This window comes from Artibeus jamaicensis, unplaced genomic scaffold (genome assembly GCF_021234435.1).
Source record: "Artibeus jamaicensis isolate MK-2021 breed Jamaican fruit bat unplaced genomic scaffold, CSHL_Jam_final contig_685, whole genome shotgun sequence".
Classification (NCBI taxonomy): Eukaryota; Metazoa; Chordata; class Mammalia; order Chiroptera; family Phyllostomidae; genus Artibeus; species Artibeus jamaicensis.
In genome coordinates this window covers 7,017,248-7,033,930 of record NW_026521924.1, presented here as the reverse complement: position 1 = coordinate 7,033,930, position 16,683 = coordinate 7,017,248, and the positions used below count along the sequence as shown (strand labels likewise).

The following is a 16,683-nucleotide window of genomic DNA, read 5'->3' as shown; positions in this document are numbered from 1 at the left end:
GTTTGGTACTTAAAAATATAATACTAGTAGACAGCATTTAGAATATTAAGCTTTTGGAGAAACTCATTGTGAAATCAAGCAGTATGATTCAACTCTTTGGCAATACAGTCTCACATTCTTGATCTGCTACTTAGAGTAAAGCTTCTGAATATTGAGAATAAATAGATTTTCATGTTTCGTAGTTCATCGCTTATTCAAAATCATGCTTCAGTTTGTTTGCTTCATTTGAGAACCATGCCTTATTGTTCGACTTTATGTTCTTGCATTCTCTTATTACATTTCATTTACCTTGTTAACTAAGAAATATCCTGGATATCTTGTTTTTAGATAATCATGCTTTTTAATCATACCATTTAATACAGGAAGGTGACTGTTTTCTTAAAGAATATCTCTGGTAGTTCACTAACTAACTTCCTTTTCCAATGTGAATTTATTACCTGTGTATCTGCTGCTGAGCAGTGATTCTGGGGTTAATTAATTAACTAGCTAATTAATTAATTTCTCTATGGTTAAATTCTATACACCAAGTAATCCTCTTTTAACAAATAAGATATTTTTATTGGATTATACCTTCTAGCATTTTTTCAAACACATGCAAATGAGGCAAACTTTTAGAGTCTTTGCATGTTTGAAATGGCTTTATTTTTATTTTTATAATAGACTAGTATATTTTAATTTTTAAAAAATCATCAGATTTCTATAGTAGCCTTGCATATTATAAATGCATCACATTAGTGTGTTCCTACCTTTGAAAATTCCAGTCCAAGTGACTCAGTTACACAGTTAGGGGACAAAATGAGCCCCTGGACTTCTCTCCACCAGAGTAGTTACGGTGGAGCAATATCCCATGCTTCACCTTTAGTCACTGTTTTGTACTAGTTGAGAAATCAAAAATTGCAATATATTCTACAGCCTCCCTGGTAGATACTGGGAAGAATTGCAACATCCTTTAGCATGTCTGGAAATGTCTTTTTTCCTGCCCACATCTTAAAAAGACATAATTGCACTGTGGGTGCCTTTGTGATTTTTTTAAGTACCTTCTGTGAACAAGGAGAAATGCAGACATGTTGGCAAAGCTGATCATTTTCATTGTGGATCTCATGCTTGCTTTAGCCATTTTTGTTATCCTATATGCTGTTTACTTCATAGCAGTCACAGGTATTTTTATCTTAGTCCTTCTCTATGTTTTCAAAACGGGGATGGAAAAAAGCTGTGACATCAACAAGGGCAGAATCTGGGTACTGGATTCTTCTAACCATGCTTCTGGGAAGCCATTTGCAGGCAATATAGAGAAAGTCTGCTCCGGAAGGGTTCCTGTTCATTTTCCAGCCTCAAGAGAAAGGGCTTTCTTGTCCAAAGAAAGTGGTTATTTCTCGTAAAAAGTGATGAGCTCTCTGGAGCAAGGAGACCCATGGGAAGATTTGCTGGAACACTGGACCCAACCAACTGAAAGGTATCTTTTTAAAAAGACATCCTGCCCCCAAATTGTATAAGCTTCTGGTTCCATTAACTCTGCATTCACTACTCCTGAGTGGTATTTTTACTGAACAAAGAAACTTGTGCACAATATTATATTTATTAATCAATGAATTTGGACCAGTATCTTTATTCTATATGAGAGATATTGTTTAAGGTAAGCATGTGGAATATTTAGTTTAATTCTCCCTTTTGTGAATGAGATAATACAAGTAATATGCATGCTTGATGTCAGAGGAGAAGAATAAACTAATGCTTTTGATCACTATCTTTCGTTTTCCAAAAATGGACTTGGTGGCCTCTATAGGGACTACAACAGTTCTTGTTTTCAGCTCAAAGTACCATTTATTCAGAAAAACATGGAGTCCTACCCATGTTATTATCTCTCCTGAGCAATGGTTAGACACAGGTCAAAAGGTTGAAGCTTCTGTTTCACTCTTCTTTTAAGCAGTTTGGCTATAGCCTTAGTGGAAGAGAAAGTATGAGAACATGGATGTTCTTTCCACCTACAGGTTGCTGTTTATTCCTGGGCTCCAAGTGGCAAAGGTAATCAGTATTTGTGCTCCACTGGTTGATGTATTTTCAAAATGGTCCTTGGAGCAAAAACAATGTTTGAGCATGTGAAATGGTGGGAAGGAGATTTACTCTCTTTGGTTTAGTGTGCTGTGAAAACGGGAGATTGCGAGGGAAAAAAATTCAGGGTGATCTAATAGTGATACTTCAAAGCCGGAAACTGGACTCATTTGGAATCACCTGGTACCTTATTTCTGTTTCATTGCTTTGGTTCAGAGAAGCAAATGAATCAGCTTTGTCTTGGTTATTGTCAGATAAGTGACCATAATAGGTGTCCTGTGTTTGGGGTTTTATGGTATAATTTTATATGTTTATAGTACATAAATACATTTTCCACAGGAACAATATTTGGTTAACTTGCAGAAGACTCTGGTAAGTAGATTCTATTGTAGTCATTGTGATTACTACTTCTTAGAGCCAAGCCCTTCTCCTCATATTTCATCTCCAATGCCTAGAGGATTTTTGACATCATAACCCTTTGAAGTATTTCTTTCCAAAAAACCAAAACCTTAGTCTCTATATAAGGTAACACTCAAATGAACTCCTTATGAAAAAAGTAGCAAAATTGTACTCAATAGGAAAAATAATAAACTTAATCCCATGGACTATAAATACTTAAATTTTTAGTCGATCATAAGTGTTCTCACCACACAAAAAATGCTAACTATATGAGGTGATAGATATGTTAATTATCTTGCAATGATTACTTCACAATGTATATTTGTATCAAAACATCAAGTTGCATACTTTAAATATACCATATTTTTGGATTATAAGATGCACCTAGGTTTTAGAGGAGGAAAATAGAAAAAATTGAAGCAAAAAATGTGGTAAAATATTTAATAACAAAAATAACTTAATATTTCACCAATGCAAATGTAAACAGAACTCAACAGCAGCATTAACAACCATTATTTCTCCCAAATGGGGGGGTCTTGTAATAAAAAATACGGTATACAGTTATATATAACAAGTTGTATACCTTGAATAAGTATAATTTCTAATTAATAAAGCTGAAAAAGAAATAGGAAAATGTGTCAAAAATAAAAAATAAACCAAAGCACAATAAAGAAGGCTATACTTAAGTTTTAGAAAGTGAGGAACTAACTTTCATATAATAATGTTATATATGTTTTAGCCATGGCATTTGTTTGAGTACAATAACTCTCTACAGAAGAAATAAATACATTTTGTTGAATGAGTACAGATTGTAGTAAGGAATTTTAAGATAATTCATCATCATGTAGTTTCCACATTTATACCCAGATGTAGAGGGGGTGACCCATCTTGTGGCATGTGACGTATATAACTACACCAGACTATAAACCTGACCACCTGCATGGAATTACAATTACAGAAGCATTATTTTGTGAAATGGTTTTTTCAGTTCTAAGAAAACTCAACTATTATGCAAACATGGAAGGATTACACAGATTGGGTTGTTTTTTTTTTTTTCTGTCTTTAAATTTTAATTAGCTTATTGACTTATCTAGAAGACCCGGAGGGATGAGGACACAGCTTAGGTCAACTTTGATTAAGCAGTGACAAAAGAACACGTCCTAAATAGAAAGAAGGGGCAAGGGTAAGAGGGAGAAGTATGGACAAAGGATGAAGGGGCATGACATGCAAGCCTTGGGTATGATCAAACATAAAACCTTGCCTTGCATAAGTGTTTGGATACCTAAGAAACATCTGTACTTGACTGTGCTACCACCCAGGTGAAGATGGGCTATAGCTGTACCCCAACAAAAGACTATTTGCACAGTGTTTACCATTTGTCCTAGACCTCTCATCTCCTGTCTGTTTCTAATGTAAAAAAATTTAGGGTCAATGGTAATGATTCGGTAAGAAAAGAAACCAAAACTGCTTTATATTTTGAGTATCTTTGAGGCTTGCTCAACCTCCACCATGTGCTCATCTTACAGCTGCCTTCAGAGCACCTGCCGGCTCCACAGAGCATTGGGGTGCTGTGCTCTACCAGGTTCCTGCAGCTCCCTTTAGGTCCTTTTCACATCCAAAAGCCGTGACTGTCCCATGGGTGGGTTCCAGAAAACCTAGATTTAGTTCTAATAAATTCTAAATGCTGTTAGGTGAGAATTCATTTCTAAGATGTATTATTTACCAGAGAGATTCAGTTAAAATTCCTTTTGGCTTCATTTTACAGAATGTAAGAGCATGGTCTTAAAATTTAAAAAAGACCTTGAAAGTCTTTGGGTGCCCTTCTCATCCAATTAAGAAATACCTTCTTCAATATCTTTGAAAGGTGGTTGTCCCATTTCTGCATAAGCATGAGCTGTACAGGGAGCCTGTTGTTAAAGAAGTTCTGTATAATATCCAATACAAATTCAAGCCCCTACAACTCCCATTTCTTTGTCCTGGTTTTGCCCGATTAAGCCATCTAAAAAATAGTTGGCCAAGTACAGTGACTTCACTGGAATAAAAAATTCTCAGAAGAGAAACTTTTCTTCTTCTGAATTTCTAGTTGCTACTCACACCATGAAACAATGTTGCCCTTTGCAGTGCAAATAGGCCCCATTTATGATCATAACTACTAAAATAATCTAGGTTTTATTGTATACTGTAAGAGGAGATTCTTAATTTATCTTTTCTGACTTCTTATATATATTTGTTAATCAGGAATTTTGAAATTCATTTCTTATAAGCTTCCTGAAATCTGGGAGTGCTGCCAATTTGCTCTGAGGAACAGCATGTTATTAAATTCACAACTATTAGCACATTCATAACTATTAAAATGCAATTCTAATGCACTGACCCAGTTTCACAGCATATCAAAAATTTAATTCAACCCCAGGTGACCCATCCAGATGCCCAATAATTTTCCAGTGGATGTTGTTATTTGGAAAATCAGATGACTTTAAACATTTTGGAACATTGGCAATCTTGTCAATATAATTTTATGTGAACACAGAAAACAGCAACACTTTGAGTATGTTAATCTTTACAGAATAAAGCCCTTTTTATCAGAGGTAGCTGAAAGTGGGGAAAATTGAAAAAGGGTTCATCATCCTATTTCTGAGGACAGTGGAACCTGCTGAAGTGGACCCAGGGCTATGAGCGGAAGGTCCCATGGCTTTGGTACTAGGCTCAAGGGTTAGAGGTACTAGATACCAAAGATGTTCTGGCTTTGTGGATGGCTGAGGGAGAGCAAGCTTTCAGAACCTGCAAGACAAGGAGGGAACTCAAGACCTGGAATGCATACCTATTGTACCTTTCTTGTTCCTGCTTCTGGAAATATTTCTAACAATATATAAGCTTTTGGATCTCGGAGTCCAATTAGGATCTTAACCCACACCCCTCTGGGGTGTTTATTTGTGTTAAATGACTGCCTTTCTAGACCTCCTTTTAAAAAGAAGGGGATATAAATCTAATGACTTAGAAGGCTTCTTTAGGTGTCAAAATAGTATAAGCTTTACACAATAAAATGAGTTAGATACAAAACTTGGTCAGCCAAGATGGCAATTTGCACAGAAGGTCTCTCAAAATGTCTTGCTAATAATTCAGGGATGCATAACTGGAGTACCCATGGGACAAGGCCATAGTTTTCAGGAGCATTTATAGAATTGAGGGCAAAACTCCTGAAGTAAATTTTTTTAAAAGATTCTATTTATTTGTTTTTAGAGAAAGGAGGAGGGAGGGAGAAAGAGACAGAGATAAACAGTAATGTGTGAGAGGTACCAGTTGCCATTCACACGCCCCCAACTGGGGCCCTGCCCACAACCCAGGCATGTGCCCTCACCGGGAATCAAACCAGCGACCTTTTAGTTCTCAGGCCACTATTCAATCCACTGAGCCACACCAGCTAGGGCTGGAAGTAAATTTTCTTGGAGACCAAAATATATCCCCATGTTCTTATTGTAACACCTAATCACAATGAAAGAGTGACATCATATGCACACCTGCATTCCATAGGTGTCTGTTACCCCAGTGGTTGGACAGGTTGTCCAGCCTTCTAAGCCCATGCATTTTTGTTGTCTCTGCAAGCAGTGCTTCTATGATGTATTCAGTATTGATTACTGAGAATACTTTTCTTTCAAGATCTCAATGTGTTCACCCATTAAATGAATACATGGCATAAATAATAGCCACTGTTGGGCTAATGTTTTATTATTTTAAAGGTTAATTGAGTAGATGCTTTGAGCTACCCACTGTACTAGACAGTTTGACAAAACAAAGACACAATAGTTAGAATTAGACTTCAAAAGTTTCCCATTGTGTTTCTTTTTGAAAGAATCCATGAACTAGACATTAATGAGAAACCTCAGGCAAAGTAATCAACCAGTTAAACAAATTTAATACTTTTTCAAAAAAGTTTCAATAAAACCTCAGAATTTTCCAATGTTAATTTTATTCATTAATATCCTGTGTTTTGAATGAGTAAATTAATTCAAGTTATTCAACTGATTTGCATTGTAAATCATCTTTGTGCCTTAGAAGACAAACTTTGCTAAAAGTAAATGGATTGTTTAGCAATAATTTCTTGAATGTGGTACCAAAGGCACAGGCAAAAATAGTGAAAATATATAAACTATACTACATCAAAATTAAAAACTGTGCATCAAGGAATACAACCCACAAACTGCATAAGCAACCCAAGAGATGGTAGAATATATTTGTGCATAATGTATCTCATAAGATGTTTATATGCAAAATATATAAATAATTCCTACAACTCAGAAAACAAAAACAAGTCCAAACCTGATTATAAAGGGGTAAAAAAGTTAGTAGACATTTCTTTACAAAATGTGTATAAATAGGACTTCCTGCCAAGATGGAGGCATAAGTGGAAACATTGTGCCTCCTCACACAACCAAATTTAAAGACAACAAAGATTTAGAAACAAAACACAACCAAACAGACAGAAAAGTAAATTGTACCAAAGTCCGACAACAACAAACCATTCATCCAGACCAATAAGAGGGGCAGAGAGGGGTCGCAGCAGGAAGAGGCAGTGATTGGCGACTGGGGCAGGCAAAGACAGAAACCTAGTAAAGCTGGCAAGGCGGCAGGCTGACCACAGACACACGTTTACGCGCAGATAAACCAGGCAGGTTTAAAAACGATCAGTGAGACAGACCGCGCAACCCGGGCCCCAGTGACAGGAAATAAAGCCTTAAAGCACTGATTGGAAAAACTTTCTAGGGCTGAGGGGCTGGGAGAGGCTGCTAGCCCCACAGGAAATTTTGCTGGGGAGACCCACAGGGTCCTAGAATGAACACAAGCTCACCCACCCGGGAACCAGCACCAGAAGGGCCCAATTTGTTTGTGGGAAGTGGCAGAGGGGATCAATATCCGAGAGAGAGTGGAAAAAATGCCATAGCTCCCCCTCTGACCCTGCCCCCAGTCACAACTCAGGGACTGGGATGACCCACCCTGGTGAACAACTAAGCCTCTGCCCCTCAAAAGTAACAGGTGCAAACAGACCAAAACATTATGGCTCAAGCAGAAGAACAGCTCAAAGTCCCAGAGCCAATACTTGTAAATGACCAAAAGATGGCCAACTTATCAGATACACAGTTCAAAACACTGATGATCAAGATGCTCACTGAACTGGTTGATTTTACTTGCAAATTAGATGAAAAAATGAAGGCTACACTAAGTGAAATGAAGCAAAATGCACAGGGAACCAATAGTGATGGAAACAATACTGGAACTAGAATCAATGGAGTGGACCAGAAGGAAGGAAGAAACAACCAAACAGAAAAGAATGAAGAAACAAGAATTCAAAAAAATGAGGAGGCTTAGGAACCTCCAAGACATCTTTAAACATTCCAACATCCAAATTATAGAGGTACCAGAAGGGGAAGAGGAAGAGCAACAAGTAGAAAACTTATTTGAAGAAATAATAAAGAAAAACTTCCCCAATCTGGCAAAGACAATAGGCTTCCAGGAAATCCAAGAAGCTCAGAGAGTCCCAAAGAACTTGGACCCTAGGAGGAACACACCAAGGCACAACATATTTACATTACCCAAGATTAAAATGAAGGAGAGAATTCTAGAAACAGCAAGAGATAAGGGGACAGTCACCTACAAAGGAGTTCCCATCAGTGTGTCAGCTGATTTCTCAAAAGAGTCTTTACAGGCAAGAAGGGGCTGGAAAGAAATATTCCAAGTCATGAAATACAAGGACCTACATCCAAGATAGCTCTACCCAGCAAAGCTCTCATTTAGAATGGAAGGACCAATAAAGCACTTCTCAGCTAAGGTCAAGTTCAAGGAGTTCATCATCACCAAGCCCTTATTATATGAAATGTTAAAAGGACTTATCTAAGAAAAAGATAAAAAATAGGAACAGTGATAGGACAGCAAACTCACAGTTATTAACAACCACACCTAAAACAAAAACAAACTAAGTGGACAGGTAGATCAGGAGTGGAACCATAGAAATGGAGATCATATGGGGGGTTAGCAACAGGGGAGTGGGAGGAGGAGAAGGGAGGAGAAGGTAGAGAATAAATAGCATAGATGGTAAATAGAAAATAGACAGGGGAGAGGGCAAAAATAATATGGGAAATGTAGAAGCTAAAGAACTTGAGACACACGGATATGAACTAAAGGGGGGGAATGAGGGAGGGAGTGTGGAAGGAAATGAAGGGGGAAAGGGACAATGTAGTGGCATAGTCAATAAAATATTTTAAAAATAAATTTAAAAATGTATACAAATAGTAAGTACATGACAAGATGCTTTACATCACTAATTACAAGGAAAATGCAAATCAAAACAATGAGATGCCACCTTATATTCATTAGCATGGCCACTATTTTTTAAAAGAAACATTTTTAAAATTTATTTCTAATGGCTCGATATAGTTCTTACTTTTTTATTTATTTAAAGTTTTATTGAATTTTTATTAGTATTTATCACCCTTATACTCTCTTCCACCTCCATGTACCCCTGGTCCCCTGTAATCATCACACTGTTGTCCCTGTCCATGAGCCATTTTCCTTTTTTGCTTGATCCCTCCACCCCCAACAACTCCCACCCCAAGCTGTCAACCTCCTCTCTATCTATGAAACTGTCTGTTTTCTTTGGGTTTTTTTTTCAGTTTGTTCATTAGATTTCACATATGAGTGAAATCATAATGTATTTGTCTTTCTCTGACCGACTTATTTCACTTAGCGTAATGTTCTTCAGGTCTATTTATGTTGTCGCAAAGGGTAACATTTTATTCCTTTTTTATAGTCAAGTAGTATTCCATTGTGTAAATGTACCATAGTTCTTTTATCTACTCATCTACTGATGGACAGGTGGGCTGCTTCAAAATCTTGGCTATTGTAAACAATGCTGCAATGAGCATATGGCCGCTTATATTGCATCAAATTAGTGTTTCAGATTTCTTCACATAAATTCCCAGAAGTGAAATGTCTGGGTCATAAGGCAGTCCCATTGTTATTTTTTTGACGTAACTTCATACCACTTTCCACAGTGGCTGCACCAATCTGCATTCGCACCAATGGTGCAAAAGTGTTCCAATTTCTCCACATCCTCACCAGTCCATGTTGTTTGTTGATTTATTGATGATAGCCATTCTGACAGGTGCAAGGTGATGTTGTATTGTGGTTTTAATTTGCATTTCTCTCATGATAGTGACATTGAGCATCTTTTCAAATGTCTGTTGGCCATCTGTATGTATGTCATTTTGGAGAAGTGTCTATTCAGGACCATTGCTCTTTTTAAAAAAAAAAAAATTGGGTTGTATGGGTTTTTCTGGTGTTCGGTTTTATAAGTTCTTTATAAATTTTGGATATTAACCCCTTATCAGATCTATCAGTGAATATGTTTTTGCATTCAGTGACTTATCTTTTCACTTTGTTGATGATTTTATTTGCTGTGCAAAAACCTTTTAGTTTTACATAGTCCCATTTGTTTATTATTTTGTTTTGTTTCCCTTGCCTGAGGATATATATATATATATATATATATATAGATATATATACACACACACACACACACACACACACACACACACATATATATATATATATAAATGTTGCTATGAGTGACATTTGAGATGTTACTGCTCGTGTTTTCCCCTAGGATTTTTATGATTTCTAGTCTAACATTTAAGCCTTTAACCGAATTTAAATTTATTCTTGTGTGTAACATCAGAAGGCTCATTTCACTTTTTTTTGCATGTACCCATTGAATTTTCCAAACATAATTTATTGAATAAACTATCTTTAGCCCATTGTATGTGCTTGCTTCCTCTGTCAAATATTAATTAAATATAAAGGCAAGGATTTATCTTTGAGCTTTCTATTCTGTTCCATTGATCTAAGTTTCTGTTTTTATGCCAGTACTATACTGTTTCAATTACAATGGCCTTGTAGTATAGTTTGATATAGTATAGGTGGCATGATTTTTTCAAACTTTGTTCTTTCTCAAGATTGCTGTTGCTATTCAGGGTCTTTTGTAGTTCTATATAAATTTTTGAAATATTCATGCTACTTCTGTGAAATACATCAGCGATATCTTGGTAGGAATTGCATTGAGTCTATAAATTGCTTGGGTAGTATGGAAATTTTAGTGATGTTAATTAGCCCAAATCCACAAATACAGTATGTGCTTCCATTTCTTTGTACCTTCCTCAATTTCTTTCTTCAGTGTCTTAGAATTTTCTGAGTACAGGTCTTTTACATCCTTGATTAAATTTATTTATAGGTATTTTATTCTTTCTGTAGCAATTGTAAATGATACTGTTTTCTTAATTTCCCTTTCTGATAGTTCATTAGTAGCATATAAAAATGCAGCAGACTTCTGGATACTAATTTTGTATCCTGCTACTTTGCTGAATTCATTTATCAGTTCTACTAGTTTCTTTGTGGAATCTTGTCAACTGCAAATAATGACAGTTTTACTTCTTCCTTTCCAATTTGGATACATTTTATTTCTTGTCTGATTGCTGTGGCTAGGACTTCCAGTACTATGTTTAATAAGGGGTGAAAGTGGCCATCACTGTCTTGGTCTTAATCTTAAGGGGAAAACTTGTAGTTTTTGCCCTTTGAGTATGATTCTGGCAGTGGGTTTGTCATATATGGACTTTACTATGTTTAAGTATGTTTCCTAATTCCCACTGTGCTGGGAGTTTTTATCATAGATGGGTGCTAAATTTTATCAGTTGCTTTTTCTGTATATATTGATAGGATCATGTGGTTTTTATCCTTCATTTTGTTTATGTGGCATATTACATTTATTAATTTGTGAATATTGTATCAACTGCAAATTCAGAGTAAATCCCACTTGATCATGGTGTATAATCTTTTTCATCTATTGCTGTATTCAGTTTGCTAGTAGTTTTTGAGGATATTAGCATCAACGTTCATCCAAAATACTGGTCAAGCCCTAGCTGGTATAGCTCAGTGGATTGAGCGCAGGCCTGCGAACCAGAAGATGGCGGTTCAATTCCCAGTCGGGGCACATGCCTGGGTTGCAAGTGAGTTCCCTGCAGGCCACTTCCCAGCAGAGGACACACTAGAGGTGACCATACATTGATGTTTCTCTCCCTCTCTCCTTCCCCTCTAAAGATAAATAAATAAATAAATATTTTTAAAAAATACTGGTCAATAATTTTTTTGTAGTGTCTTTACCTGATTTTGAAATTAGAATAACACTGGCCTCAAAAAATAAGCTTAGGAGTATTCCCTACTCTTTAATTTTTGGGGAATAGTTTGAGAAGAAGTATTAGTTCTTCTTGGAATGTTTGGTAAAATTCAACTGCGAAGCCATCCTGTCCAGGGTTTTAATTTGTTGGGAGTATTTGATTACTGCTTCAGTTTCACTAGTTGTAATCTGTCTATTCAGGTTCTCTGATTTTTCCTGTTTTAATTCTGGAAGGTTATATGTTTCCAGGAATTTATCCATTTTGTCCAGATTGTCCAATTTGTTGGCATATAGCTGTTCATGCTATTTTTTTACAGTTCTTTTTATTTCTTTTGTGTCAGTTGTTATTTCTGCCTTTTCATTTCTGGTTTTATTTATTTGTGTCCTTTCTTTTTTTCTTGATGGATCTGGTTAAAGGTATGTCAATCTTTCTTATCTTTTCAAAGAGCCACCTCTTGGATTCATTGATGTTTTGTATATTTTAGACTCTATTTCATTTATTTCTCCTCCGATCTTTATTATTTCCTCCTACTCTGGGCTTTGTTTGTTCTTTTTCAAGTTTCTTTAAGTGTAAAATAAAATATACTTAAATATTTGAATAGGCTCCATTTGAGCTTTTTCTTGTTTCTTGAGATAGGCCTGTAATGCTATAAACTTCCCTCTTAGCACTGTTTTGCCTGCATCCCACAGATTTTGGATTGTTGTGTTCTCATTTTCATGTGTTTCGAGGTATCTTTTGAGTTCTTCCTTGATCTCTTTGTTGACTCACTTACTGTTTAATAACATGTCACTTATTTTTTCTATTTCTCAGTTTTCTTGTGATTGATTTCTAGTTTCATAGCAATGTGGTCAGAGAAGTCGCTTGAAGTGATTTACATTTTCTTACATTTAATGAGACTTGTTTTGTGTCCTAACATATGGTTTATCCTATAAAACATTCCATGTGTAAGTCCATGTGTAAAGGAATTTATATTCTGCTGCTTTGTGGTAAAATGCTTTGAAGATATTAATTAAGTGCAATTGATCTAATGTGCATTCAAGGCTGCTATCTTGTTTTGATTGTCTGGAAGAACTATCCATTGAAATCAATGAGGTATTAAAATCACCTACTAAGACTATCTTTCTGTCAGTCTCTCCCTTTGTGTCCATCAATATTTGCTTTACATAATTGGTGCTCCTATGTTGGGTGCATGAATGTTTAGTAGTGTTATATCCTCTTATTTTTTTTATTGCCTTAATCATTATGTAGTGTTCTTTGTCTCTTACTATACCCTTCGTTTTAAAGTCTATTTTGTCAGGTGTAAGTATTGCTATCCCAACTTACTTTCTTTTCCCTTTACATGAAATATCTTTTTCCAACCCTTCACTTTCAGTCTGTGTGTACCTTTCATTGTGAGGTGTGTCTCTTGGAGAAAACATATATGTGAGTGTTGTTTTCTTATCCATTCAGCTACCCTATGTCTTTGATTGGAGTCTTTAAGCCTATTACATTTAAAGTGATTATTGATAGATATGCATTTATTGCATTGTATTTTAAACTATTTTCCTCTGTTTTTTTCCTTTGTTTTTTCTTCTTCTTCAAGGAAGCCCTTTGACATACATTGCAACATTAGTTTAGTGGTAAGAAACTCCTTTAGACTTTTCTTGTCTGAGAAGTTCTTTATTTCTTCTTCAATTTTAAATGATAGCTTTGCTGGGTATAATAGCTTTTGTTGTAGGTTCTTGCTTTCCATCACCTTGTATATTTCATGTCAGTCCCTTCTGGCCTGAAATGTTTCTGTTGAGAAAACAGATGACAATCTAAGGGGGACTCACTTGTAGTTAAGTAAGTGCTTTTCTCTGCCAGTTTGTAAGATTCCCCCCTTGTGTTTAAGCTTTGCCATTTCAATTATGATGTCTCTTAGTGTTGCTTTCTTTGGGTCCTCCTTGTTTGGGTCTCTATGAACTTTCTTGGACTTGTGTGTCTTTTTTCTTCACCAGGGTAGGGAAGGTGTTTGTCATTATTTCTTCAAATAGGTTTTTTAAGTACATTTTATTGATTATGCTATTATAATTGTCCCATTTTTTCTCCCTTTTATCTCCCTCCACCCTGTACCTCCTTCTCTCCAGTATTCCTACCTCTTAGTTCATGTCCATGTGTTGTACATACAAGTTCTTTGGCTTCTCCATTTCCTATACTATTCTTAACCTCACCTTGTCTGTTCTGTACCTGCAATTTCTGCTTCTTATTCCCTGTACCTTTTCCCTTATTCTCCCCCTCCCTGCTAATATCCCTCCATGTGATCTTCATTTCTGTGATTCTGTTCCTGTTTTAACTATTTGCTTAGTTTGTTTTTGTTTTTTGTGTTTTTTTTTAGGTTCAGGTATTAATAGATGTGAGTTTATTGTCATTTTACTGTTCATAGTTTTGATCTTTTTTTAAGATAAATTTTTTTAATATTCTGTATAATAAGGGCTCAGTAACAACAAACTCCTTTAGCTGTACCTTATCTGGGATGCAGTTTATCTGCCCTTCAACTTTATACTTTATCTTGGCCAAAAGGCCAAGAAGAGATGCCCTTCAATTTTAAACAATAGCTTTGCTGGGTAGAGTAATCTTGGCTGCGGATCTTTGCCTTTCATGACTTTGAGTATTTCTTTCCAGCCTTTTCTTGCTTGTAAGGTTTTTTGTTTGTGAAATCAGCTGATAATCTTACAGGAACTCCTGTGTAGGTAACTCTCTACTTTTCCCTTGCTGCTTTTAAGATTGTCTCTTTATCTTTAACCTTTGTCAATTTAATTATGATGTGTCTTGGTGTGGCCCTGTTTGGGTCCAACTTGTTTGGGATTCTCTGAGCTTCCTGGACTTGTATGTCTATTTCCTTCACCAGATTGGTGAGGTTTTCTTTCATTATTTTTTCAAACAAGTTTTCAATTTCTTACTTTTCTTCCCTTCTGGCACCCCTATGATTCAGATGTTGGAATGTTTAAAGTTGTCCCAGGCATTACTAAGCCTCTAATCATTTTATTGAATTCTTTTTTCTTCATTCTGTTCCAGGTAAATGTTTCTTTCTTTTGTTCCAAATCATTGATTTGAGTACTGGTTTCCTTCCCTTCACTGTTGTGTTCCTGTATATTTTTCTTTATTTTATTTTTTATGGCCTTCCCTTCTTCCTTTAATTTGTGGCTGTACTCAATCATTTCTGTGATCATCCTGACTACCAGTGATTTGAACTCTGCATCTGATAGGTTGGCTATCTCCTCATTGCTTAGTACTTTTTCTGGAGTTTTGATCTGTTCTTTCATTTGGGCCATTTTTCTTTGTCTTGGCACTCCTGTTATGTTCTAAGAGGTGGAACTTTAGGTATTTGCCAGGGCAGGGCAACCCACTTCGCTGTGTTGTGGTGCTGTATGTGGAGGAGGGGTCAGAGAGGGAACAATGCCTCTTGCTCAGCTCTCATCCTTCTTTTAGTCATTTTCCCTGCTACCCACAAACAAGGTGAATGTTTACTTCTGGTGTGCTTCTCAGGTGGGTAGGCTTGTGTATGTTCTAGGACCCTGTGAGCCCCTTCAATGAACCCTTCTGTGAAACTAGCAATTTTTTCCTCTTCTACAACCCCCACAGGTTTTTCAGCCAGAGGTTTTGAAGCTTTCTTTTCCTGCACTAGAACCCTGTGTTGCTGGTCTGTCTCACTCTCCAGTTTTCCTCTTGGTTTATCTACACGTGAATGTGGGTCTGCTAGTTTTGCAGCCACCACCTTGCCAAACATCCTCTCTGTTCCAGCTACCCATCTCTGCCCTCCTATCAGTCTGAATGAATATTTCTTTTTTAATTCCTTGGTTGTCAGATTTCTATACAGTTCAATTTCTGGCAGTTCTGTTGGTTTTTTTTTTTTAATTGGTTGTTATCCTTGTTTCGGTTGTGTAAGCAAGTGAATATCTACCTATGCCTCTATCTTGGCTGGAAGCTCTCAAATAGGTTTGATCCCTTGCTCACTTTCTTCTTCTTCTGGTATCCTCGTGATGCTGATGTTGTTATACTTCATGTTGTCCCAAAGGGTCCCTTAAACTCTCCTCATTTTTTAATTTTTTTTCTTTTTTGATCCTCTGCTGAGTGTTTTTTCTACCTTGTGTTCCAAATGACTGATTTGATTCTCTGCTTCATTGAACCTACTCTATTCTTTCCAGTGTATCATTTATTTCAGATTTGCATTATTGCATTCTGTATTTCTGACCAGTTTTTTTTATGGTTTCTGTGTCTTTTTAAATGCAGTTGAATATCCTTATAATCATTACTTTAAACTATATATCTGATACATTGCTTGCCTACAATTTATTTATCATAGATAAGGTACAATTTTGCCCAAATTTTTGAGGGAAAAAGAAGGATGAGCATTATACATGGGTATAATGATTACATATCATGAGTATAATAATGGACATAATAATCCCATGTATAATTGGCATAAAAACATGGGTGTGTATTATCCATGGCAAAATTGGTAGCTCTTCTTCTGAAGAATTTTCTCATTTTTTTCATTTTGGGCCTGTTTCTTTGTCTTCCCATTCTGGCTACCTCTTTTATTTTTGTTTCTGTGTATTAGGTAGATCTTCAAAGACTCTCATACTGCCTATGTCTGGCCTATGTCAGATATTGCCTCTGTCTGGCTCTGGGCAACCTATTGGTGATATCAGTGATCTACAGCTTGTGGCTCCCTCTGTTGGCCCTGAGTGTGTGCAGAAAGAAACAAGCTGAACACCAAAGTCAGCTTTTACCAGCAATGGGCCTGAGGGAGGGTCAGCTGAAGTCTCAAAGCTCTAGTGATCTGCCTTCACCTGCAGGCTTTCTATTAGGCTTAGTCACTGAAAGCGCTTCCAGCTATACTCCTCAGAAGCCAGCCTTAAGCTCCACAGCATGGAGAGAAAGGTATCCCTGCCAGTTGTGCTACTACCTCCCTCCAGGTTGATGCTACAAGGAGGGAAGTACTCTATCAAAGAAAGATGGCTTCTGCAGTATGGGAATTGACTCAGCACAG

The 16,683-nt window shown here is 36.5% G+C and overlaps 1 long non-coding RNA gene across 2 annotated transcripts in view; it reads left to right on the top strand.

The window, feature by feature from the left end:
* The first annotated feature begins 992 nt into the window (after positions 1-992).
* Positions 993-16,683, top strand: part of LOC119042694 (uncharacterized) — a 34,569-nt gene continuing 18,878 nt past the window's right edge. For both annotated transcript variants that reach the window (XR_005081270.2, XR_005081269.2), the window contains exon 1: positions 993-1,453. This is a non-coding gene — a long non-coding RNA (uncharacterized LOC119042694). The remainder of the gene's footprint in view (positions 1,454-16,683) is intronic.